Here is a 25,296-nt window from a genome sequence, read left to right on the forward strand (position 1 = left end):
TCTTGCCCATTCACTTAGCCTCTCCAGGTCCCCTGGAAGCCTCTCTGCATCCTCCTCACAACTCACACTTCACCGAGCTTTGTGTCATCTGCAAACTTGGAAATATTACATTTAATCCCCACATCCAAATCATTTATATAGGTTGTTAACAGCTGTGGCTCCAACACTGATCCTTGCAGTACCCCAATAGTAACAGCCTGCCATCCTGAGAAGGACCCGTTATTCCTGCTCTCTGTTTTCGGTCTGTTAACCAATTCTCAATCCATATCAGTATATTATCCCCAAGCCTATGTGCTCTAATTTTGTTTATTCACCTCCTGTGTGGGACCTTACCAAAGGAAAATACAAATACCACACATCCACTGGTTTTCCTTTATCTGTTCTATAGGTAACATCCTCAAAAATCTCAACAGCTTTTTCAAACCTGTTTTCCTTTTCATAAATCTATGTTGACTCTGCCCAATCATGTCATCATTTTCGAACTGTCTAGTTATCACATCCTTTATAATTGGCATATTCTTCTCCATGCTGCTATTGTACACTTTCAATTACTCAGATATAGGTGTTCACCTGCACATCAGAGCTGACGACAAGCTGTTCAACTTGGCAAGACTGTGCGCCAAGACCAAAGTGGGTAAATTCCTAGTCTGTGAGTTGCTATTTGCTGATGATGCTGTGCTGACATCCCATAATGAAGTTCAGTCACAGCAGCTTGTAGATCGGTTCTCCTTGGCCTGCAAAGAGTTTGGACTGACAATCAGCATCAGGAAGATGAAAGTTACGGGCCAGGACGTAGAGACTCCACTTTCCATCAACATCGACAACCTCACTTTGGAGGTTGTCAACAGCTTCACATACCTTCAATCAACAATCACCAGCAATCTGTCCCTTGATGCTGAAATCAGCACCAGGATTGTCAATGCTGCAGCTGTCATGTCAAAGTTGAGAAGACAAGTGTGAACCGACAGCAAACTGACCGAAAATACAAAGCTCCACGTGTACCAGGCTTGTGTTCTCAGCACCCTCCTTTATAGTAGAGAAGCATCAACAACTTATACAAGCCAAAAAAAGCGGCTGAACAGCTTCCACCTCCACTGCCTCAGATGGATACTGGGCATCTCCTGGCAGGACAGAGTGCCGAATGCGGAAGTACACCAGCGTGCAGGGATCCGCAGCATGTTTGCCCTCTTGAGTCAGCGGTGACTCTGTTGACTGGGCCAAATGGATGACGGTCACATTGCCAAAAACATGCTCTATGGTGAGCTTGCCATCAGCATGAGATCAACAGGTCAGGGACAAAAATCAAGTCCTTTGGAGAGGTTTGAGTTAATTCAGGAGAGTGGGCATGGATTTATCAATGGGAGTTAATGCTTGACGAATCTAACTGCATTTGTTGATAAACTATCTGAGAATACTGATGAAGGGAATGCAGTGGATGTTGTTTATATGGATATTACGAAAGCATTTTATAAAGTACCACATAAAAGGGTGGTTAACAAAATTGGGGTTCATGGATTAGGAGGGTCAGTGTCCATTTGGATAGTAAATTGTTTTAAAGACTGAAAACAGCGAGTCATATTAAATGGTTCTTGGTCAGACCGGAGGATAGTCGACAGTGGTGTTCCCCAAGGGTCAGTGCCAGAACCACTGCTTTTTTTGCTAAAGGTAAGTGACTTGGATCTTGGAATACAGAGTAGAATCTCAAAATCAGCCGATGTCACCAAACATGGAGGAGTGGCAAACAGTGAGGATGATATGAACTGCCTGCAACAGGACAGTGATAGGCGAGCAGAATGGGCAGACAGGTGGCAGATGGAATTTAATAGTGACAAGTGTGAGGTGATGTATTTTGGCATAAGGAATAGGGAGAGGCAATATATACTTAATGGCACAGTTCTAAAGAGTGTTCTGGAATAGAGGGACTTGGGGTTCATGTGCACCGATCTTTGAAAGTGGCAAGCCATATTGCGAGAGTGGTTAGCAAAGCATCTGGGATCTTGGGCTTTATAAATAGAGGCATTGAGTACAAAAGCAGGGAAGTTATGCTGAACCATTATAAAACTCTGGTTAGGCCCCAATTGGAGTGTTGCTTCCAGTTCTGCTCAGCAGACTTTAGAAAGAATGTGAGGGTCCTTGAGAGGATGCAGAGGCGATTTACCAGAATGGATCCAGGGATGGGGGATTTTAGTTACAAGGTTAGGTTGGAAAAGCTAGGATTATTCTGCCTATATCAAAGGAGATTGAGTGGAGAATTGATAGAGGTGTATAACACCTCCAGAGAACAGGCCATCCTGGACTGGGTATTGTGTAATGAGAAAGGATTAGTTAACAATCTTGTTGTGTGGGGTCCCTTGGGGAAGTGCGCCCATAATATGATAAAATTCTTCATTAAGATGGAGAGTGAGAGAGTTGATTCCGAGACTAGGGTCCTGAATCTAAACAAAGGAAACTATGAAGGTATGAGGCGGGAGTTGGCTATGATAGATTGGGGAACGTTACTTAAAGGGTTGACAGTGGATAGGCAATGGCTAGCATTTAAAGAGCGCATGGATGAATTACAACAATTGTTCATTCCTGTCTGTGCAAAAGTAAAACAGGAAGGGTGGCTCAACTGTGGCTTACAAAAGAAATTAAGGAAAGTATTAGATCCAAGGAGGAGAAATATAAAATGGCCAGAACAAGCAGCAAACCTGAAGATTGTGAGCAGTTTGGAATTTAGCAGAGGAGGACAAAAGGATTGATTAAGAAGGGGGAAATAGAGTATGAGAGTAAGCTTGCAGAGAACATAAAAACTGACTGTAAAAGCTTTTCTAGATATGTGTCGAGAAAAAGATTAGTGAAGACAAATGTGGGTCCCTTACAGTCAGAAACGGGGGAATTTATAATGGGGAACAAAGAAATGGCAGACCAATTAAATACATACTTTGGTTCTGTCTTCACAAAGGACGATACAAATTACCTCCCAGAAATGTTGGGGAACATAGGGTCTAATGAGAAGGAGGAACTGTATGAAATCTGTATTCGTAGGGAATGTTTGGGAAATTGATGGGATTGAAGGCCGATAAATCCCCAAGGCCTGATAATCTGCATCCCAGATTACATAAGGAGGTGGCCCTTGAAATAGCAGATGCATTTCTGGTCTTTTTTCAAAATTCTATCGACTCTGGAACAGTTCCAATGGATTGGACGGTAGTTAATGTAACTCCACTATTTAAAAAAAGAGGCATAAAGAAAACAGCGAATTACATACCGGTTAGCCTGACATCAGTCGTGGGGAAAATGCTGGAGTCCATTATAAAAGATGTAATAGCAGAGTGCAATAATAACTCGTCTCCACTCCTAGTATTTCTAAATCCCACACATTCACTATAATGTGAACAATTATTTCCTGTTGTGTCTCTCTCAGATTTGTAAACTTCACTGTATTGGAGTGAGCTGACATCTACTGGCGGGAAGCAAGAACTGCAATCAAGCAGCAGAAACTCCACAGTCTGTCAGGGTTAAAGAAACATTGCAATGTGAGGAAACAGCGAAGTGGTTTGATTGGGTAGATGGAGACATGATTCCACTTGTGGTGGTGTCTGAAGCAAAGGCCAGAAATACAAAATTGTCATTAATAAAAGAAATGAGGAATTCATGAAAAATGTAGTAACGTAGTGAATGGTTAGAATGTGGATAGAATAGAAAGTGAGATTGGATGGACAGAAGCAGTCTGAAAGGATGGCTGAAACAAAAGGTGAGTGCCCTGAAACGTTAACTGTGTTTCTCACAGCACAGATGCTGCCAGAGTAGCTGAACATTTCCAGCACTTTCTGTTTTTATTTCAGCATTTGCAGGATGTTGCTTTGATCGGAAAAAAAATTGATGATTGGCTGGGGGGTTCCAGTGAAATTCCACAGCAGCTAAAGAAACCTGACTGGTCAGTGGCTCGTTGGTCTAGGGGTATGATTGTCGCTTAGGGAATGTGGTTGATTAACATGTAAGGAATCCAGGGTTCTAATCCCAGATGAACCCTGGCCTGCTGGCGTTTTCAGATTAAGGTTATCTATTGGTTTCAGCCTTGCAGAAGGCGGAATTGACTTCCAAACAGAGCTGGCTTGAGGACCAGACAACTGGATTCAAAGAGCTTGTCGACAAAATTGCAATAAACTAAATGTACAGATAGCCAAGTGGGAATATAAAGTTGTTGCTGTAATTGTGAGCTGACTCCAAAAACAACAGGACTGGGTTCTGGACTGGAATGGAATGGAATTCTTCAGTGTTTCTGTTGTTTGGCTTGCATTGAATCATCGATTTTCTTGTTTTTCACTTTGTCTATGCCTTTGGATAATTGTGGATCCTTCTTCAGATTGTCTTCTTTCACAAGGTAGTTCTGACCTCTGATGATGTTGATTGTTATCAGCTTCAATTCGCTGATAGTTTTGGAAGTGAGCAGATTTCCTTTGCTTGAATCTACAACATGGAACTCAGTCTGACATGTGGACCCATGGGAGGATTTGAATGCCATCCCTGCGTTGGAGTTGCATCCATCCAATAAGAGACCGAGTAGAAGTGACAGTTCTGTCAGTCGAATATGAGACTTTTAATGGCAGGGTTGTGAGTTTGAGTGCCATTCTGTTTTTCCCTTTTTTAAGGCTTCATGAGCAGAGAGTACAGGGAGTGTTTGAAATGAGCAAGTCTCGCTTTGATTCAGGACTCTTACCTCTCAGCAGCATCTCACTATGAAAGATTGAATTTGATCTCATTTCATTCTCAGCTCGGGGTCTGTGCGGCTCAGTGGCACTTCTGGCTGTCTCCCGCTTCACAATCCATCAGTACTGAGAAAGCAATGGGGAATATTACTCACATGTTGTGTTCTTTAATTTTTTGGAAAACTTGAATGTATGTATTTTCTTCCAAAACAAGGACACCAAGCCGCTGTTAATGTGGGGCTGAAATAGCTCAGTTGGGAAAGCGTTAGACTGAAGATCTAAAGGTCCCTGGTTCAATCCCGGGTTTCAGCAATTTTGCTTCCTTATGCGTCCCTTGCCTTGGTTCTGATTTTCCAGTTGCACAATTTACTTTGAGATTATTTCCCAAGCACCAGTGGATTGAATTTAAGAAACAACACAGAGTCATTTACAACATAGAAGGTGGTCATTTGGCCTATCACGTCCATGCTGGCTCTCCCCGGAGCAATCTAGTCAGTTCCACTCACCAGCTCGATCCCTTTCCTCCTGCAAGTTTCTTTCCTTCAAGTATCCATCCAATTTCCTTTTCAAATCATTGATTGTCTCTGCTTCCACCACACTCGTGGGCCAAGACATTACCACCCACAACATAAAAAATTCCACCTCATCAAGGATGGGAAATACTTACATCTTCTATATTTGCTTATTCTCTATTTCTATGAGAATAGACTGGCAGTCAACATGAAAGGAAACCCAAAAATCTTCGAGCAGCATGTAAATGATAAGTGGGTAGTAAGAGGTTGAGTCGGGCCTATTAGGGACAAAAAGGATAATATAAGCTTAGAGGTGCAGGGCAATGTTAATCTACTTAATGCGTACTTTGTATCAGTGATCACTAAGGAAGTGGAATTTGACAAAATATCAGTCGAAGTGAAGAGAGTAGAGTCAATGGAGAGGGTACAAATTGAGAGAGGGAGGTACTAAAAAGGCTGGCTGTGCTTAGGGTAGATAAATCACCTGGTCTGGATGGCTGGCATCCCAGGTTGCGAAAGGAAATGCGGATGCAGATAATGGAAGAGTTTGCCATAATCTTCCAATCTTCCCTGGATACGGGAGAGGTGCCAGAGGATTAAACAGTGGCAAATGCGACACCCTTATTCAAGAAAGGGTGTAAGGACAGTCCGGGTAACTACAGGCCAGTTAGATTAACAGCAGCGGTGGGTAAGGTTTTAGAAAGAATAATCAGGGTAAAAAATCAACAGTCACTTGGAGAGGTTCGAGTTATTTAAGGAGAGTGAGCATGGATTTATAAATGGGAGTTCATGCTTGACGAATCTAACTGCATTTTTTGATGAACTAACACAGCAGGTTGATGAAGGGAATGCAGTGGATGTTGTTTATATGGATTTTAAGGAAGCGTTTGACAAGGTACCACATAAAAGGGCGGTTAACAAAATTGAGGTTCGTGGTATAGGAGGGTCAGTGTCCAATTGGATAGAAAATTGGTTTAAGGACAGAAAACAGCGAGTCTTATTAAATGGTTCTTTGTCAGACTGGAGGATAGTCGACAGTGGTGTTCCCCAAGGGTCAGTGCTAGAACCACTGCTTTTTTTGCTCAAGGTAAGTGACTTGGATCTTGGAATACAGAGTAGAATCTCAAAATATGCCGATGACACCATACCTGGAGGAGTGGCAAACAGTGAGGATGATATGAACTGCCTGCAACAGGACAGTGATAGGCTAGCAGAATGGGCAGACAGGTGGCAGATGGAATTTAATAGTGACAAGTGTGAGGTGATGTATTTTGGCATAAGGAATAGGGAGAGGCAATATATACTTAATGGCACAGTTCTAAAGAGTGTTCTGGAATAGAGGGACTTGGGGTTCATGTGCATCAATCTTTGAAGGAGGCAAATCATATTGCGAGAGTGGTTCGCAAAGCATATGGGATCTTGGGCTTTATAAATAGAGGCATTGAGTACAAAAGCAGGGAAGTTATGCTGAACCATTATAAAACTCTGGTTAGGCCCCAATTGGAGTGTTGCTTCCAGTTCTGCTCAGCAGACTTTAGAAAGAATGTGAGGGTCCTTGAGAGGACGCAGAGGCGATTTACCAGAATGGATCCAGGGATGGGGGATTTTAGTTACAAGGTTAGGTTGGAAAAGCTAGGATTATTCTGCCTTTCTCAACGGAGATTGAGTGGAGAATTGATAGAGGTGTATAACACCTCTAGAGAACAGGCCATCCTGGACTGGGTATTGTGTAATGAGAAAGGATTAGTTAACAATCTTGTTGTGTGGGGTCCCTTGGGGAAGTGCGCCCATAATATGATAAAATTCTTCATTAAGATGGAGAGTGAGAGAGTTGATTCCGAGACTCGGGTCCTGAATCTAAACAAAGAAAACTATGAAGGTATGAGGCGGGAGTTGGCTATGATAGATTGGGGAACGTTACTTAAAGGGTTGACAGTGGATAGGCAATGGCTAGCATTTAAAGAGCGCATGGATGAATTACAACAATTGTTCATTCCTGTCTGTGTAAAAGTAAAACAGGAAGGGTGGCTCAACTGTGGCTTACAAAAGAAATTAAGGAAAGTATTAGATCCAAGGAGGAGAAATATAAAATGGCCAGAACAAGCAGCAAACCTGAAGATTGTGAGCAGTTTGGAATTTAGCAGAGGAGGACAAAAGGATTGATTAAGAAGGGGGAAATAGAGTATGAGAGTAAGCTAGCAGAGAACATAAAAACTGACTGTAAAATCTTCTATAGATATGTGTAGAGAAAAAGATTAGTGAAGACAAATGTGGGCCCCTTACAGTCAGAAACGGGAGAATTTATAATGGGGAACAAAGAAATGGCAGACCAATTAAATACATACTTTGGATCTGTCTTCACAAAGGAGGATACAAATTATCTCCCAGAAATGTTGGGGAACATAGGGTCTAGTGAGAAGGAGGAGAAGGGTCTAGGAGATGGAGCCTTTCAGTGCAGCAGCTTTTTCGGGAGCAGAGTGTGAGCGAGTGAGCAGCTGGGAAAGTCAGTTTGAAAGTAAATTTAATTTCCTTTTGTTTTTCGGCGGAGGCCAGGGGGCTGCTGGGTAAGTAAAACACTATATATTTGGGCGGTTTCTGAACCCGAGACACCACACTTGTAGTGTCTCCCACCCGCCCTCCTGCTCTAACCAAAAAAAAAGGACTCGGTGGGGTGTTTATAAGGTAAGTCTTTTTCGATTTCTCTGGTTTTATTGTGATTGGTAAAAACTTTACGTTCGTTTTTCATTTAACTAAGTTTAAACTTAAGATTAAAAATGGCAGGTGATCTCAGACCCGTATCATGCTCCTCTTGCTCAATGTGGGAGCTCAGGGACATGGCTGATGACCCTGACTCCTTCACGTGCAGGAAGTGTGTCCAGCTGCAGCTCTTGGTAGACCGCATGACGCCTCTCGAGCTGCGGATGGACTCACTTTGGAGCATGCGCGATGCTGAGGAGGTCGTGGATAGCACGTTGAGTGAATTGGTCACACCGAATTTAGGATTGCTGAGGGAGAAAGGGAATGGGTGACCAAAAGGCAGAGAAAGAGCAGGAAGGCAGCGCAGGAGTCCCCTGCGGTCATCTCCCTCCAAAACAAGTATCCATTTTTGGATACTGTTGAGGGAGATGGCTCACCAGGGGAAGGCAGCAGTAGCCAGGTCCATGGCACCGTGGCTGGTTCTGCTGTTCAGAAGGGCGGGAAAAAGAGTGGAAGGGCGATAGTCGTAGGGGATTCGATTGTAAGGGGAGTAGATAGGCGGTTCTGTGGTCGAAAACGAGGCTCCCGAATGGTATGTTGCCTCCCAGGTGCACGGGTCAGGGACGTCTCAGATCGGCTGCAGAACATTCTAAAGGGGGAGGGTGAACAGCCAGTTGTCATTGTGCACATAGGCACTAATGATATAGGTAAAAAACGGGATGAGGTCCTACAAGCAGAGTTTCGGGAGTTAGGAGCCAAGTTAAAAAGTAGGACCTCAGAGGTAGTAATCTCAGGGTTACTACCAGTGCCACGTGATAGTCAGAGTAAAAATGAAAGAATAGTCAGGATGAATGCGTGGCTTGAGAGATGGTGCAGGAAGGAGGGGTTCAGATTTTTGGGACATTGGGACCGGTTCTGTGGGAGGTGGGACTATTACAAATTGGACGGTCTACACCTGGGCCGGACTGGAACCAATGTCCTTGGAGGTGCTTTTGCTAACGCTGTTGGGGAGGGTTTAAACTAATGTGGCAGGGGGATGGGAACCAATTGAGGTCAGTTGACAGTAAGGAGGTAGTAACAAAAGCCTGTAAGGAACTAGATAATGAAGTCAGTGTGACTAACGGGAAGAGCAGGCAAGGAGCAGATGATGAATATAAAGGGACTGGTGGTCTGAGGTGCATTTGTTTTAATGCAAGAAGTGTAGTAGGTAAGGCAGATGAACTTAGGGCTTGGATTAGTACCTGGGAGTATGATGTTATTGCTATTACTGAGACTTGGTTGAGGGAAGGGCATGATTGGCAACTAAATATCCCAGGATATCGATGCTTCAGGCGGGATAGAGAGGGAGGTATAAGGGGTGGAGGAGTTGCATTATTGGTCAAAGAGGATATCACAGCTGTGCAGAAGGAGGGCACTATGGAGGACTCCAGCAGTGAGGCAATATGGACAGAACACAGAAATAGGAAGGGTGCGGTAACAATGTTGGGGCTGTACTACAGGCCTCCCAACAGCGAGCGTGAGATAGAGGTACAAATATGTAAACAGATTATGGAAAGATGTAGGAGCAACAGGGTGATGGTGATAGGAGATTTTAATTTTCCCAACATTGACTGGGATTCGCTTAGTGTTAGAGGTCCAGGTGGAGCAGAATTTGTAAGGAGCATCCAGGAGGGTTTTCTAGAGAAGTATGTAAATAGTCCAACTCGGGAAGGGGCCATACTGGACCTGGTGTTGGGGAATGAGCCCGGCCAGGTTGTTGAAGTTTCAGTAGGGGACTACTTTGGGAATAGTGATCACAATTCCGTAAGCTTTAAAATACTCATGGACAAAGACGAGAGTGGTCCTAAAGGAAGAGTGCTAAATTGGGGGAAGGCCAACTATACCAAAATTCGGCAGGAGCTGGGAAATGTAGATTGGGAGCAGCTGTTTGAAGGTAAATCCACATGTGATATGTGGGAGGCTTTTAAAGAGAGGTTGATTAGCGCGCAGGAGAGACATGTTCCTGTGAAAATGAGGGATAGAAATGGCAAGATTAGGGAACCATGGATGACAGGTGAAATTGTGAGACTAGCTAAGAGGAAAAAGGAAGCATACATAAGGTCTAGGCGGCTGATGAAAGACGAAGCTTTGAAAGAATATCGGGAATGTAGGACCAATCTGAAACGAGGAATTAAGAGGGCTAAAAGGGGTCATGAAATATCTTTAGCAAACAGGGTTAAGGAAAATCCCAAAGCCTTTTATTCATATATAAGGAGAAAGAGGGTAACTAGAGAAAGGATTGGCCCACTAAAGGACAAAGGAGGAATGTTATGCTTGGACTCAGAGAAAATGGGTGCGATTCTAAACGAGTACTTTGCATCGGTATTCACCGAGGAGAGGGACATGACGGATGTTGAGGTTAGGAACAGATGTTTGATTACTCTAGGTCAAGTCGGCATAAGGAGGGAGGAAGTGTTGGGTATTCTAAAGGGCATTAAGGTGGACAAGTCCCCAGGTCCGGATGGGATCTATCCCAGGTTACTGAGGGAAGCGAGAGAGGAAATAGCTGGGGCCTTAACAGATATCTTTGCAGCATCCTTAAACACGGGTGAGGTCCCGGATGACTGGAGAATTGCTAATGTTGTCCCCTTGTTTAAGAAGGGTAGCAGGGATAATCCAGGTAATTATAGACCGGTGAGCCTGACGTCAGTGGTAGGGAAGCTGCTGGAGAAGATACTGAGGGATAGGATCTATTCCCATTTGGAAGAAAATGGGCTTATCAGTGATAGGCAACATGGTTTTGTGCAGGGAAGGTCATGTCTTACCAACTTAATAGAATTCTTTGAGGAAGTGACAAAGTTGATTGATGAGGGAAGGGCTGTCGATGTCATATACATGGACTTCAGTAAGGCGCTTGATAAGGTTCCCCATGGCAGGCTGATGGAGAAAGTGAAGGCGCTTGGGGTCCAAGGTGTACTAGCTAGATGGATAAAGAACTGGCTGGGCAACAGGAGACAGAGAGTAGCAGTAGAAGGGAGTTTCTCAAAATGGAGACGTGTGACCAGTGGTGTTCCACAGGGATCCGTGCTGGGACCACTGTTGTTTGTGATATACATTAATGATTTGGAGGAAAGTATAAGTGGACTGATTAGCAAGTTTGCAGACGACACTAAGATTGGTGGAGTAGCAGATAGTGAAGGGGACTGTCAGAGAATACAGCAGAATATAGATAGATTGGAGAGTTGGGCAGAGAAATGGCAGATGGAGTTCAATCAGGGCAAATGCGAGGTGATGCATTTTGGAAGATCCAATTCAAGAGTGAACTATACAGTAAATGGAAAAGTCCTGGGGAGAATTGATGTCCAGAGAGATTTGGGTGTTCAGGTCCACTGTTCCCTGAAGGTGGCAACGCAGGTAAATAGAGTGGTCAAGAAGGCATACGGCATGCTTTCCTTCATCGGACGGGGCATTGAGTACAAGAGTTGGCAGGTCATGTTACAGTTGTATAGGACTTTGGTTCGGCCACATTTGGAATACTGCGTACAGTTCTGGTCGCCACATTATCAAAAGAATGTGGATGCTTTGGAGAGGGTGCAGAGGAGGTTCACCAGGATGTTGCCTGGTATGGAGGGCGCTAGCTATGAAGAGAGGTTGAGCAGATTAGGATTATTTTCATTAGAAAGACGGAGGTTGAGGGGGGACCTGATTGAGGTGTACAAAATCATGAGAGGTATCGACAGGGTGGATAGCAAGAGGCTTTTTCCCAGAGTGGGGGTTTCAATTACTAGAGAACACGAGTTCAAAGTGAAAGGGGAAAAGTTTAGGGGGGATATGAGTGGAAAGCTATTTACGCAGACGGTGGTGGGCACCTGGAACGCATTGCCAGCGGAGGTGGTAGATGCGGGCACGATGGAGTATTTTAAGATGTATCTAGACAGATACATGAATGGGCAGGAAGAAAAGAGATACAGAACCTTAGAAAATAGGCGACATGTTTAGAGAGAGTATCTGGATCGGCGCAGGCTTGGAGGGCCGAAGGGCCTGTTCCTGTGCTGTAATTATCTTTGTTCTTTGTTCTTGTTCTAGGAACTGGATGAAATCAGTATTAGTAGGGAATGTTTGGGAAATTGATGGGATTGAAGGCCGATAAATCCCCAGGGCCTGATAATCTACATCCCAGAGTACTTAAGGAAGTGGCCCTTGAAATAGCAGATGCATTTCTGGTCTTTTTTCAAACTTCGATCGACTCTGGAACAGTTCCAATGGATTGGACGGTAGTTAATGTAACTCCACTATTTAAAAAAAGAGGCAGAAAGAAAACAGCGAATTACATACCGGTTAGCCTGACATCAGTCGTGGGGAAAATGCTGTAGTCCATTATAAAAGATGTAATAGCAGAGTGCAATAATAACTCGTCTCCACTCCTCGTATTTCTAAATCCCACACATTCACTATAATGTGAACAATTATTTCCTGTTGTGTCTCTCTCAGACTTGTAAACTTCACTGTATTGGAGTGAGGTGACATCTACTGGCGGGAAGCAAGAACTGCAATCAAGCAGCAGAAACTCCACAGTCTGTCAGGGTTAAAGAAACATTGCAATGTGAGGATACAGCGAAGTGGTTTGATTGGGTAGATGGAGACATGATTCCACTTGTGGTGGTGTCTGAAGCAAAGGCCAGAAATACAAAATTGTCATTAATAAAATAAATGAGGAATTCATGAAAAATGTAGTAACGTAGTGAATGGTTAGAATGTGGACAGAATAGAAAGTGAGATTGGATGGACAGAATCAGTCTGAAAGTATGGCTGAAACAAAAGGTGAGTGCCCTGAAACGTTAACTGTGTTTCTCACAGCACAGATGCTGCCAGAGCTGCTGAACATTTCCAGCACTTTCTGTTTTTATTTCAGCATTTGCAGGATGTTGCATTGATCTGAAAAAAAATGGATGATTGGCTGGGGGGTTCCAGTGAAATTCCACAGCAGCTAATAAAGCCTGACTTGTCAGTGGCTCGTTGGTTTAGGGGTATGATTCTCGCTTAGGGAGAATAGTTAATTAGCATGCGAGAGATCCAGGGTTCAAGTCCCGGACGAGCCCTGGTCTGCTGGCATTTTTAGATTAAGGATATCTATTGGTTTCAGCCTTGCAGAAGGTGGAATTGACTTCCAAACAGAGCTGGCATGAGGACCAGACAACTGGATTCAAAGACCTTGTCGACAAAATTGCAATTAACTAAATGTACAGAAAGCCAAGTGGGAATATAAAGTTGTTGCTGTAATTGTGACCTGACTCCAAAAACAACAGGACTGGGTTCTGGACTGGAATGGAATGGAATTCTTCAGTGTTTCTGTTGTTTGGCTTGCATTGACTCATCGATTTTCTTGTTTTTCACTTTGTCGATGCCTTTGAATAATTGTGGATCCTTCTTCAGGGTGTCTCCTTTCACCAGGTAGTTCTGACCTCCGATGATGTTGATTGTTATCAGCTTCAATTCGCTGATAGTTTTGGAAGTGAGCAGATTTCCTTTGCTTGAATCTACAACATGGAACTCAGTCTGACATGTGGACCCATGGGAGGATTTGAATGCCATCCCTGCGTTGGAGTTGCATCCATCCAATAAGAGACCGAGTTGAAGTGACAGTTCTGTCAGTCGAATATGAGACTTTTAATGGCAGGGTTGTGAGTTTGAGTGCCATTCTGTTTTTCCCTTTTTTAAGGCTTCATGAGCAGAGAGTACAGGGAGTGTTTGAAATGAGCAAGTCTCGCTTTGATTCAGGACTCTTACCTCTCAGCAGCATCTCACGATGAAAGATTGAATTTGATCTCATTTCATTCTCAGTTCGGGGTCTGTGCGGCTCAGTGGCACTTCTGGCTGTCTCCCGCTTCACAATCCATCAGTACTGAGAAAGCAATGGGGAATATTACTCACATGTTGTGTTCTTTAATTTTTTGGAAAACTTGAATGTATGTATTTTCTTCCAAAACAAGGACACCAAGCCACTGTTAATGTAGAGCTGAAATAGCTCAGTTGGGAGAGCGTTAGACTGAAGATCTAAAGGTCCCGGGTTTCAACAATTTTGCTTCCTTACGCGTCCCTTGCCTTGGTTCTGATTTTCCGGTTGCACAATTTACTTTGAAATTATTTACCAAGCACCAGTGGATTGAATTTGAGAAACAACGCAGAGTCATTTACAGCACAGAAGGTGGTCGTTTGGCCTATCACGTCCATGCTGGCTCTCCCCGGAGCACTCTAGTCAGTTCCACTCACCAGCTCGGTCCCTTTCCTCCTGCAAGTTTATTTCCTTCAAGTATCCATCTAATTTCCTTTTCAAATCATTGATTGTCTCTGCTTCCACCACACTCGTGGGCCAAGACATTACCACCCACAGCATAAAAAATTCCACCTCATCAAGGATGGGAAATACTTATATCATCTATATTTGCTTATTCTCTCTTTCTATGAGAATAGACAGACAGTCAACATGATAGGAAACCCAAAAATCTTCGAGCAGCATGTAAATGATAAGTGGGTAGTAAGAGGTTGAGTCGGGCCTATGACGGACAAAAAGGATAATATAAGCTTAGAGGTGCAGGGCAATGTTAATCTACTTAATGAGTACTTTGTATCAGTGATCACTAAGGAAGTGGAATTTGACAAAATATCAGTCGAAGTGAAGAGAGTAGAGGCAATGGAGAGAGTACAAATTAGGAGAGGGAGGTTCTAAAAAGGCTGGCTGTGCTTAGGGAACATAAATCACCTGGTCCGGATGGCTCACATCCCAGGTTGCGCAAGGAAATGCGGATGCAGATAACGGAAGGGCTTGCTATAATCTTCCAATCTTCCCTGGATACGGGGGAGGTGCCAGAGGATTAAACAGTGGCAAATGCGACACCCTTATTCAAGAAAGGGTGTAAAGACAGTCCGGGTAACTACAGGCTAGTTAGATTAACAGCAGCGGTGGGTAAGGTTTTGGAAAGAATAAAAAATCAACAGTCACTTGGAGAGGTTTGAGTTAATTAAGGAGAGTGAGCATGGATTTATAAAAGGGAGTTCATGCTTGACTAATCTAACTGCATTTTTTGATGAACTAACAGAGCAGCTTGATGAAGGGAATGCAGTGGATGTTGTTTATATGGATTTTAAGGAAGCGTTTGACAAGGTACCACATAAAAGGGCGGTTAACAAAATTGAGGTTCGTGGTATAGGAGGGTCAGTGTCCAATTGGATAGAAAATTGGTTTAAGGACAGAAAACAGGGAGTCTTATGAAATGATTCTTTGTCAGACTGGAGGATAGTCGACAGAGGTGTTCCCCAAGGGTCAGTGCTAGAACCACTGCTTTTTTTGCTAAAGATAAATGACTTGGATCTTGGAATATTGAGTAGAATCTCAAAATATCCCGATGACAACAAACTTGGAGGAGTGGCAAACAGTGAGGATGATATGAACTGCCTGCAACAGGACAATGATAGGCGAGCAGAATGGGCAGACAGGTGGCAGATGGAATTTAATAGTGACAAGTGTGAGGTGATGTATTTTGGCATAAGGAATAGGGAGAGGCAATATTTACTTAATGGCACAGTTCTGAAGTGTGTGTTGGAATAGAGGGACTTGGGGTTCATGTGCATCAATCTTTGAAGGTGGCAAGACACATTGCGAGAGTGGTCAGCAAAGCATATGGGATCTTGGGCTTGAAAAAAAGAGGCATTGAGTACAAAGCAGGGAAGTTATGCTGAACCATTATGAAGCTCTGGTTAGGCCCCAGTTGGAGTGTTGCTTCCAGTTTTGCTTACCACACTTAAGAAAGAATGTGAGCGTCCTTGAGAGGATGCAGAGGAAATTCACCAGAATGGATCCAGGGATGGAGGATTTTAGTTACAAGGTTAGGTTGGAAAAGCTAGGGTTGTTCTACCTGCATCAAAGGAGAGTGAGGGGAGAATTGATAGATGTGTTTTCGGCTATGACAGTTTTAAATAAATTGGCAAGGAAACATTGTTCCCGTTAACTATTGGTACAAGGACTAGGGGACACAGATTGAAGGTTTTGGACAGGAGATACAGGGGGAATGTGCGCAAGAGCTTTTTTACACTGATTGGTGATAATCTGTAACTCGCTGCCCAAGAGGGCGGTGGAAATGGAGACAATCGAGGATTACAAAAGGAATTTGAATGGGCACTTGAAGGAAATAATTTTACAGGGCTATGGGGATCGAGCAGACAAGTAATAACTCGTCTCCACTCCTCACTCCTAGTATTTCTAAATCCCACACATTCACTATAATGTGAACAATTCTTTCCTGTTGTGTCTCTCTCAGATTTGTAAACTTCACTGTATTGGAGTGAAGTGACATCTACTGGCAAGAAACAAGAACTGCCGTGATGAGATCAGCCATGATTGTATTGAACGGCAGAGCAGGCTCGAGTGGCTGACTTGCCGACTCCGGCTCCTCGTTCTTATGTTCATAGAATCATGCAGCACAGAAGGAGGCCATTCCGCCCCATTGTGTCTCTGCTGACTCTCTGACAAAAAGATGCAATTAGTCCAACCCCCTGCCTATTTCCCCATAATCCTGGAGAATTTCACTTTGAAATATTTGTCCAATTCCTTTATGAAAGTTATAATTGAATCTGTTTCCACCACCCTGTCAGACAATTCATTCCAAATCCGAATCAGTGACTGGGTAAAAAGATCTCTCCTCACCTCCCCTTGACATTTTTGGCCAATTATTTTAAATCTGTGTCCTCTGGTTACTGACCCCCAGGACAGTGGAAACAGTTTCTCCCTCTCTACCCTATGAAAATCCTTCATGATTCTGAACACCTCTATTAAATCTTCCCTTAACCTTCTCTACTCTGAGGAGAACAATCCCAGCTTCACCAGCCTGTCCAGAGAACTGACACCCCTCATCTCTGTTATCATTCTAGTAAATCTCCTCTGAACTGTCTCAGAAGCTTTGATGTCCTTTCTAAAGCCTGGTGCCCAGAACTGGACACATTACTCGAGCTGAGATCGAGCCAGCGACGCCCACATCCCACGAACGAATAAAAAAACGCTCCCGAACCAGTCCCCAATTCTTAAGCATTTATCGACGCTCCCTGCCCAGTCCCCAAATCTTATTCATTTAGAAACGCTCCCTGCCCAGTCTCCAACTCTTATTCAATTATCGACACTCCCTGCCCAGTCCCCAATTCTTATCCATTTGCAGACGCTTCCTGACCAGTACCCAAATCTTATTCATTTAGAGACGCTCCCTGCCCAGTCCCCCAATTCTTATCCATTTGCAGACGCTCCCTGCCCAGTCCCCAATTCTTATCCATTTACAGACGCTCCCTGACCAGTACCCAAATTTTATTCATTTAGAGACGCTCCCTGCCCAGTCCCCAATTCTTATCCATTTATGGACGCCGTTTCTGGAAGCCTCACCGGGAAAAGCTTCACCACCGCCATCCGCAGGGATACAGATGGGATTGTTCCATCTTATTGTGGCCCTGAGGCCCTGCTCCAGCTGTGTGAGCCCGCAAAGTCTTCTCGCACTTTGTGAATATCCCGCTCCAACTCCGAACCCGCAGCTCGAGCTGCTGACAAAGCTCCCTACCGCGCCTGCGCGCCCCGCTCCTGTCACAGAAAGGGCGGATTCTAGGCCGCTGAGCATTCTGGGTATCACACCTGTCATTAATGCTATTCTTTCAGCTGAAAGGTTTTATTACGTACATTTCATGACCTGGAATCGTCGTGAGTGTTTTCTTTTGCACCTGTCAGTGCCTGGGAGGATAGAGTCAGCTTCACTTTGTAGCCATGAGTTTCTGGTGTGAGAAAGTGGTGTTTAACTCAGTATATTTCAGTTTTTGGTCTGTGACTGTGGGTATTATTCAGTACTTGTTTGTTTCTGTTATTGCTCTGTGAGTTTCACCACATATCTTTCAACAACTTGTATGTGAGCATCAGCTTTTGTCTATATCTATCAGTTTCTGAGAAGTGAGAAAGGGTTTGATTCTATCCCTATTAGTTTCTGTTACATGCATGTGTCTTTAATCTGCACCTCCTCTGAGTCTGTCTTCGTCTCTGTACTTGTAGGTGAGTATGTGTTTTGCTTTGTATCTCTCAGTCTTTGAAGTGTGAGCCTGGGTTTGTACATAATTTCCTTTGTACCTTGCAGTTGGGATATGAAAGAAAGATTTTTACACGTTACCTGCCAACTGCTGCTACGTGACTGTGGGTTTCACACTGTATCTGTCAATTTCTTGTCTGGTAATGCGAAGTTTACAGTGTACCTGTCAGTTTCTTGTATGTGAGTGTTGATTTCACTCTGAAAAGAATCATAGATCATAGAATAGTTACAGAACAAAAGGAAGCCATTCAGCTCATTGTCCTTGTGCTGCTTCTATGCACGAGCAACTCAGCTCATGCCACAGACTCATGTATTCCATGAAAACATGCAATTTTTCCACTTCAGATAATTATCTTATACCATTTTGAAAGCCATGGTTGAATCAGCCTCCATCACACGCTCAAGCAGTGCATATCAGATCTTAACCACTCGCTGTGCAAAAGAAGTTTTTCCTCATGTTGCCTTTGGTTCTTTTGCCATTCACCTTAAATCGGTGTCCTCAGGTTACAGAGCCGTGAATAATATTCCCCATTGCTTTCTCAGCACTGATGGATTGTGAAGCAGGAGACAGCCAGAAGTCCCACTGAGCCGCACTGACCCCGAGCTGGGAATGAAATGAGATGAAGTTCAATCTTTCACAGCGAGATGCTGCAGAGAGATGAGTCCCGAATCAAAGTGAGACTTTCTCATACTTTTGCAGAATTTCATTTCAAACACTCCCTGTACTCTCTGCTAATGAAGCCTTAAAAAAGGGAAAAACAAAATGGCACTCAAACTCACCACCCTGAAATTAAAAGTTTAATGTTTGACTGACTGAACTGTCACTTCTACTCGGTCTCTTATTGGATGGATGCAACTGTATTCTCCAACGCAGGGGTGGCATTCAAATCCTCCCATGGGTCCACATGTCAGACTGAGTTCCATGTTGTAGACTCAAGCAAAGGAAATCTGTTCAGTTCCAAAACTATCAGTGAGTTGAAGCTCATTACGATCATCATCATCAGAGGTCAGAACGACCTGGTGAAAGATGACAATCTGAAGAAGGATCCACAATTATTCAAAGGCATCGACAAAGTGAAAAACAAGAAAATCGATGAGTCAATGCAAGCCAAACAACAGAAACACTGAAGAATTCCATTCCATTCCAGTCCAGAACCCAGTCCTGTTGTTTTTGGAGTCAGGTCACAATTACTGCAACAACTTTATATTCCCACATGGCTATCTGTACATTTAGTTAATCAAGCTCTTTGAATCCAGCTCTCTGGTCCTCAAGCAGGCTCCATATGGAAATCAATTCCGCCTTCTGCAAGGCTGAAACCAATCAATGACCTTAAACTAAAAATGCCAAAGAAGAAGGACTTGTCCAGGATTTGAACCCAGGATCTCTCACACATTAATTAATCACTCACCCTAAGCAAGGATTATACCCCTAGATCAACATGCCACTGATATCAGAACTTCCTTTTAGCTCCTGTGGAATTTCACTGGCAGCCAAAGCCGACCATCCATTTTTTTTTCAGAGCAAAGCAACATCTTGCAAATTCTGAAATAAAAACAGAAAGTGTTGGAAATGTTCAGAAACTCTGGCAGCATCTGTGGAGAGAGAAACAGAGTTCACCTTTCAGGGCGTTTTCCTTTTGTTTGAGCCATCCTTTCACACTGCTTCTGTCCACCCAATCTCACTTTCTATTTTATCTAGATTCCACCCACTCACTACCGAAATACATTTATCATGAATTCCTCATATCTTTTAATAATGACAATTTTATATTTCTGGCCTTTGCTTTGGACTCCACCACAAGTGGAATCATGTCTCCACCAACCCACTCAAACCCATTCACTATTTCCTCACATTGCAATGTTTCTTTCACCCTGACAGACGATGGAATTTCTGCTGCTTGATTGCAGTTCTTGCTTCCCGCCAGTAGATGTCACCTCACTCCAGTACAGTGAAGGTTACAAATCTGAGAGCACACAACAAGAAGTAATTGTTCACGTTGTTCATTGTTCAGTGAACAGGTCCCTCTATTCCTGCACACTCATTAGAACTGTGCCATTAAGTATATATTGCCTCTCCCTATTACTTCTGCTAAAATGCATCACCTCACACTAGTCACTATTAAAATCCATCTGCACCTGTCTGCCCATTCTGCTAGCCTATCACTGTCTTGTTGCAGGTGGTTCATTTCATCCTCACTGTTTGCCACTTCTCCAAGTTTGGTGTTATCGGCATATTTTGAGATTCTACTCTATATTCCAAGATCCAAGTCATTTATCTGTCGCAAGTAAAAAGCAGTGGTTCCAAACGTGACCCTTGGGGAACAGCACTGTCGACAACCTTCCAGTCTGAGAATGAATCATTTATTACGACTTGCTGTTTTCAGTCCTTAAGCCAATTTCTATCCAATTGGACACTGACCCTCCTATTCCATGAACCTCAATGTTGTTAATCATCCTTTTATGTGTCGTTTCTTAAAATCCATATAAACAACATCCACTGCATTCCCTTCATAAACCTTCTCTGTTAGTTCATCAAAAAATGCAGTTAGATTAGTCAAGCATGAACTCCCATTTATAAATCCATGCTCACTCTCCTTAATTAACTCAAACCTCTACAAGTGACTGTTGATTTTTTATCTGATAGTTCTTTCTAAAACCTTACCCACCACTGCTGTTAATCTAACTGGCCTGTAGTTAGCCGGACTGTCCTTACACCCTTTCTTGAATAAGGGTGTCACATTTGCAACTGTTTAATACTCTGACACCTCCCCCGTATCCAGGGAAGATTGGAAGATTATAGCAAGCCTTTCTGTTATCTGCATCCACATTTCCTTTCGCAATCTGGGATGAAAGCCATCCGGACCAGGTAATTTATCTTCCTGAAGCATAACCAGCCTTTTCAGTACCTCCCTCTCTCAATTTGTACCCTCTCCATTGCCTCTACACTCTCCACTTCTCCTGATATTTTGTCAAATTCCACTTCCTTAGTGATCATTGATACAAGGTACTTATTAATTAGATTAACATTGCCCTGCAGCTCTAAGTATGTATTACCCACTTTGTCCCTAATGGGGCCCACTTCACCGCTGACTACCTGCTTATTATTTATATACTGCTCGAAGATTTTTGGGTTCCCTTTCATGTTGACTGCCATTCTATTCTCGTAGAGACAGGGAATAAGCTAAATATAGAAGATATAAATATTTCCCATCCTTGGGTGAGGTGGAATTTTTTTATGCTGTGAGTGGTAATGTCCTGACCCACGAGTGTGGTGGAAGGAGAGACAATCAATGATTTGAAAAAGAAATTGGCTGGATACCTGAAGCAAAGGAACTTGCAGGTGGAAAGGGATTGAGCAGGTGAGTGGAACTGAGTAGCTGGCTCCGATAATTGCTGCAGTCACTGCGATCCCCCTTAATTTTGTACAAGGTGACAATGTTTGCATCACGCATGTTTTGAGCCCTTGTTGAGCTCGACTATGGTGGGCTCACTGTCCAGTTCCTCCATGACAGGGAAGTCTGGAATGGCACTGAGAGCTACTTCAATGACAATGTTCTCCGTTATGTAGAGTTCAAGATAATGCTCCACTCACCTTTCCATCTGCTTGTTAGGTTCAGTGATGATCACCCCTCTCTTTGTCTTCAAAAGGTGCTGATTTAGTTACTACTGGGCCCATTGCTTTCTTAATTCCTTCAAACATAGCATCCCCGGATTCATCAGCAGAGTTTTAACCAGTATTGATTGGTGCAGTGCCGAGCAGTCTGCAGAGACTTGATTCTGGCAGCTCTGAGAGCATTTAGATGTTGTTTGCTGGGGACTTGTTTGTAGTTCATGAGGGCTCTCCTCTTAGTTGCAGTAACTGACTCCATTTCAGTCCAATAAGCCTCAAACCAGTCAGCATTCCTCCCATCTCTTTTCCTATACACAGTGAGTGCAGAGTTATAGATGGTGGTGTGCAGATGATTCCACTTTGACACTGCACTGAGGCCTTGAGCATTGTTGTCTGAAAGAGCCTGATCGAGGATGTTGAGGAACTCCTGGGTCCATTCTGGATCAGTGGTTCGGCAAGTGTTGATCAGAAGACGAGCTTTTATCATGGATGGATGAAGCTTCCTTGGCTGAAGCCTGACCTTGTTACACACCAGGGAGTGATCTGTGTCACAGTCAGCGCTGTGATAGCTGCGAGTGATGAGGACACTGCTGAGGGTGGTATGTCTGGTGAAGATAAGGTCTAGCTGGTGCCAATGGCATGATCTCGGATGTCTCCAGGACACCTTGTAGCACAGCTTGACCTGGAAGTAGCTGTTCATCACACAGAATCCATGGTGACAGCATAGCTCCAGCAACCTCTGCCCATTTTCATTCATCTTGCCAATCCCCTGGTGCTCTATGCACATTGGCAAAGCTGTGTAGTCAGTACCCAAGCTTGTGTTGAAGTCTCCTAGAAGGTACAGTCCCTCAGTGCTGGGAATTCTACTGATGGCAGTGTCAAGTGTCACATAGAATTGATCCTTGACATCTGGGGTGGAGGTGAGTGTCGGGACATAGATGCACATGAGATTAACTGGGCCCACACTTGTTGACAAGTGAAGAGTAAGAAGTCTCTCTGAGCCTACTGTGGGTGGTTCACTCATTTGAAGTGGCGTGTATTTTACTGTGAAACCCACTCCATGCTCACGAGTTGCCTCTTGGGCTTTCCCCTGCCAGAAGAAGGTGTAGTGTTTCTCTTTGAGGGATCCACTTTGAACGAGTCTAGTTTCTTGCAGCACAGCAATGTCCACATTGAGCATTGTGAGTTCCTTGTCGATCACAGCTGTCTTGTGTGTGTCATCAACCTGCAGAAGGTTGTCGGTGAGGCCAGGACTGGTGTCTTCTTTGTTGAGTTTGTTTTTCTTGGTGCATAGATTATCAATCCGTCTGTTGAAAGATGACTCTCCAAGCTCCAAGCACCCATTGAAGCAAGCAGGTCGTGGCTTCACAGCACCTAACTGACTGGGGGCTGCCCAGCTTGGAGTGAATGGTAGCTATCCAATGAGACACTAAGAGCTCTCCCACTGTCCGAAGTAACCCCTGGCGCTCATACTCTACACCAATTGAATGAGAGCTTATAATCAGTAACTGTTTATTCCCGGGTTGTGCTCATGTTTAACCACGAAGCTGGAGTGTCCTCTCTCGGGCACAGGCCTGGGCAAACAGTATGGAGACCCTGAGCATCAGGACCCCCTCTCAGCATTGCTCGTATTGTCCAAAGGAATGGAAAAACCAGTACTGTTTGTTACCAGTTCTGTTGTAGGAGTTGCTGGAAAACTGCCTGATAAGTCACAGGTAACCGCCCCCAGGACTCCACTCCGGATTTACTGTCCAGGTTTACAGCCTCAGCCTTCTTATTTACTTATTTAGAGATACAGTACTGAAACAGGTCCTTCCAGCCCACCGAGTCTGTACCAACCATCAACCACCCATTTATACTAATCCTACATTAATCCCATATTCCTACCACATCCCCTCAATTCCCCTACCACCTACCTACACTAGGGGCAATTTACAATGGCCAATTTACCTGTCAACCTGCAAGTCTTTGACTGTGGGAGGAAACCACAGCACCCGGCAGAAACCCACGCAGTCACAGGGAGAACTTGTAAACTCTGCACAGGCAGTACCCAGAATCGAACGCGGGTCACTAGAGGTGTGAGGCTGCGGTGCTAACCACTGCGCCACTGTGTCTTCTCCAGACACCCCTTGAGAAGTGAGACTTTTTGCCCAGAGATGGGGCTCTGTTTCTTGGCATCAGGATGGAACCACACACCAGTGGGCCTGTATGACATGCACAAGGATATCACACACTGCCCCATCTCTGGTACAGATCAGAGTCAGACACTGAACAGATTGCAACCCACAAGGACATCACAACCTTCCCGCTCTCTGGGACAGGTCAGTGTGATACACCAAACAAACAGCACCCCACAGGGACCTCATAAATGCCACGTCCCTGTGACAGATCAAGGTCAGACACTGCAAATATTGCAACCACAGGAACATCACAAATTGCCCCATCCCTCGGACAGCTCGGGGTCTGACATTGAACATATTGCAACAACAAGGACATTACTGTATTACTCCCTCCATTCTGAAAAACAAGCATTCACCCTACTTTTTACCCTGCAGCCAATTTTGGATCCACACTGCCACTGCCCCTTTAATCCCATCTGCTTGAATTTTGTTAGCAAGTCATAGAGAGATGGAAAACTGAAACAGGCCCTACGGCGCACTGAGTCTGTGCTGACCAACCACCACCCATTTATAGTAATCCTACACCATAATCCCATATTCTCTACCACATCCCCACCATTCTCTTACCTACACGAGGAGCAATTTACAACAGCCAATTTACCTATCAACCTGCAGTCTTTGCTTGTGGGAGGAAACCGGAGCACCCAGCAGAAACACACACAGTCACAGGGAGAACTTGCAAACTCTGCACAGGCAGTACCCAGAACTGAACCTGGGTTGCGAGAGCTGTGAGGTTGCTGTGCCAACCACTGTGCCATTGTGCTGCCCCAAGTCTAGTTTATTGTACCTTTTCAAACACAATTTTGACGTCCAGACACGTACCATCAACCTCACCACCCTCGTCAACTCTCTCTGAAACTTCATCAAAGAAATTAATTCATTAATTATTTCAGACACAATCTTCTGTTAACCAATCTGTACTGGCTGTCATTTATCAGCCCATGTTCTACCAAGTGACAGTGAATTTCCTCCTGGATAATTGTCTCTAAAAGTTTCCCCACCACCGACATTAGACTAATTGGTCTGTAGTTCCTGGGTTTATCTCTCTTTTTAAACAGGGCTGTAATATTCACAACCCTTGCAGACTTATCTTTTAATTCTGGAAAGTCTATTGTCGACAATCACTTTGGGCATGACTTTAACCAATTAAAGCAACAGGATACTTGATTAATAAGTCCAGAACTTTTATTGAGAGTAAAATAGTACTTAATAATTGAAAGTAAAATTATACTGAACAAACTTGGGGAATATAACTTTACAGCTCTGGGGACTGGTCGAGCTTGGTCTCAGAGTGTCACGGTCCTCTTTGTCCAGTCTAGATCCCTCGTCAGATGGAGAACTTGGTTGATGATCTGATTCTTTACCCCTGAGATCTTCTCGTGTTCCTGCACACTGAAACCTTACAAGATCCCTACTTTTAACCCCTGGATGGCCATCACACCACCATGTAAAATAATAATTGGTCTTAGCTGTTGCTAGGTACATTTAATTGGTTCTTAATAATGTCTTCCACTAACA

The 25,296-nt window shown here is 43.9% G+C and overlaps 1 non-coding gene and 1 pseudogene across 1 annotated transcript; both read left to right on the plus strand.

Moving 5' to 3' along the window:
- Positions 1-4,101, plus strand: part of LOC137359415 (histone H2A-like) — a 28,045-nt pseudogene extending 23,944 nt beyond the window's left edge.
- Positions 4,102-4,930: 829 nt separating this feature from the next.
- On the plus strand, positions 4,931-5,003 carry trnaf-gaa (transfer RNA phenylalanine (anticodon GAA)). Its single transcript has one exon. It is a non-coding gene; the product is annotated as a tRNA-Phe (tRNA).
- The last annotated feature ends 20,293 nt before the right edge of the window (positions 5,004-25,296 follow it).

Source organism: Heterodontus francisci, unplaced genomic scaffold (assembly GCF_036365525.1).
Source record: "Heterodontus francisci isolate sHetFra1 unplaced genomic scaffold, sHetFra1.hap1 HAP1_SCAFFOLD_102, whole genome shotgun sequence".
NCBI classification, from domain to species: Eukaryota; Metazoa; Chordata; class Chondrichthyes; order Heterodontiformes; family Heterodontidae; genus Heterodontus; species Heterodontus francisci.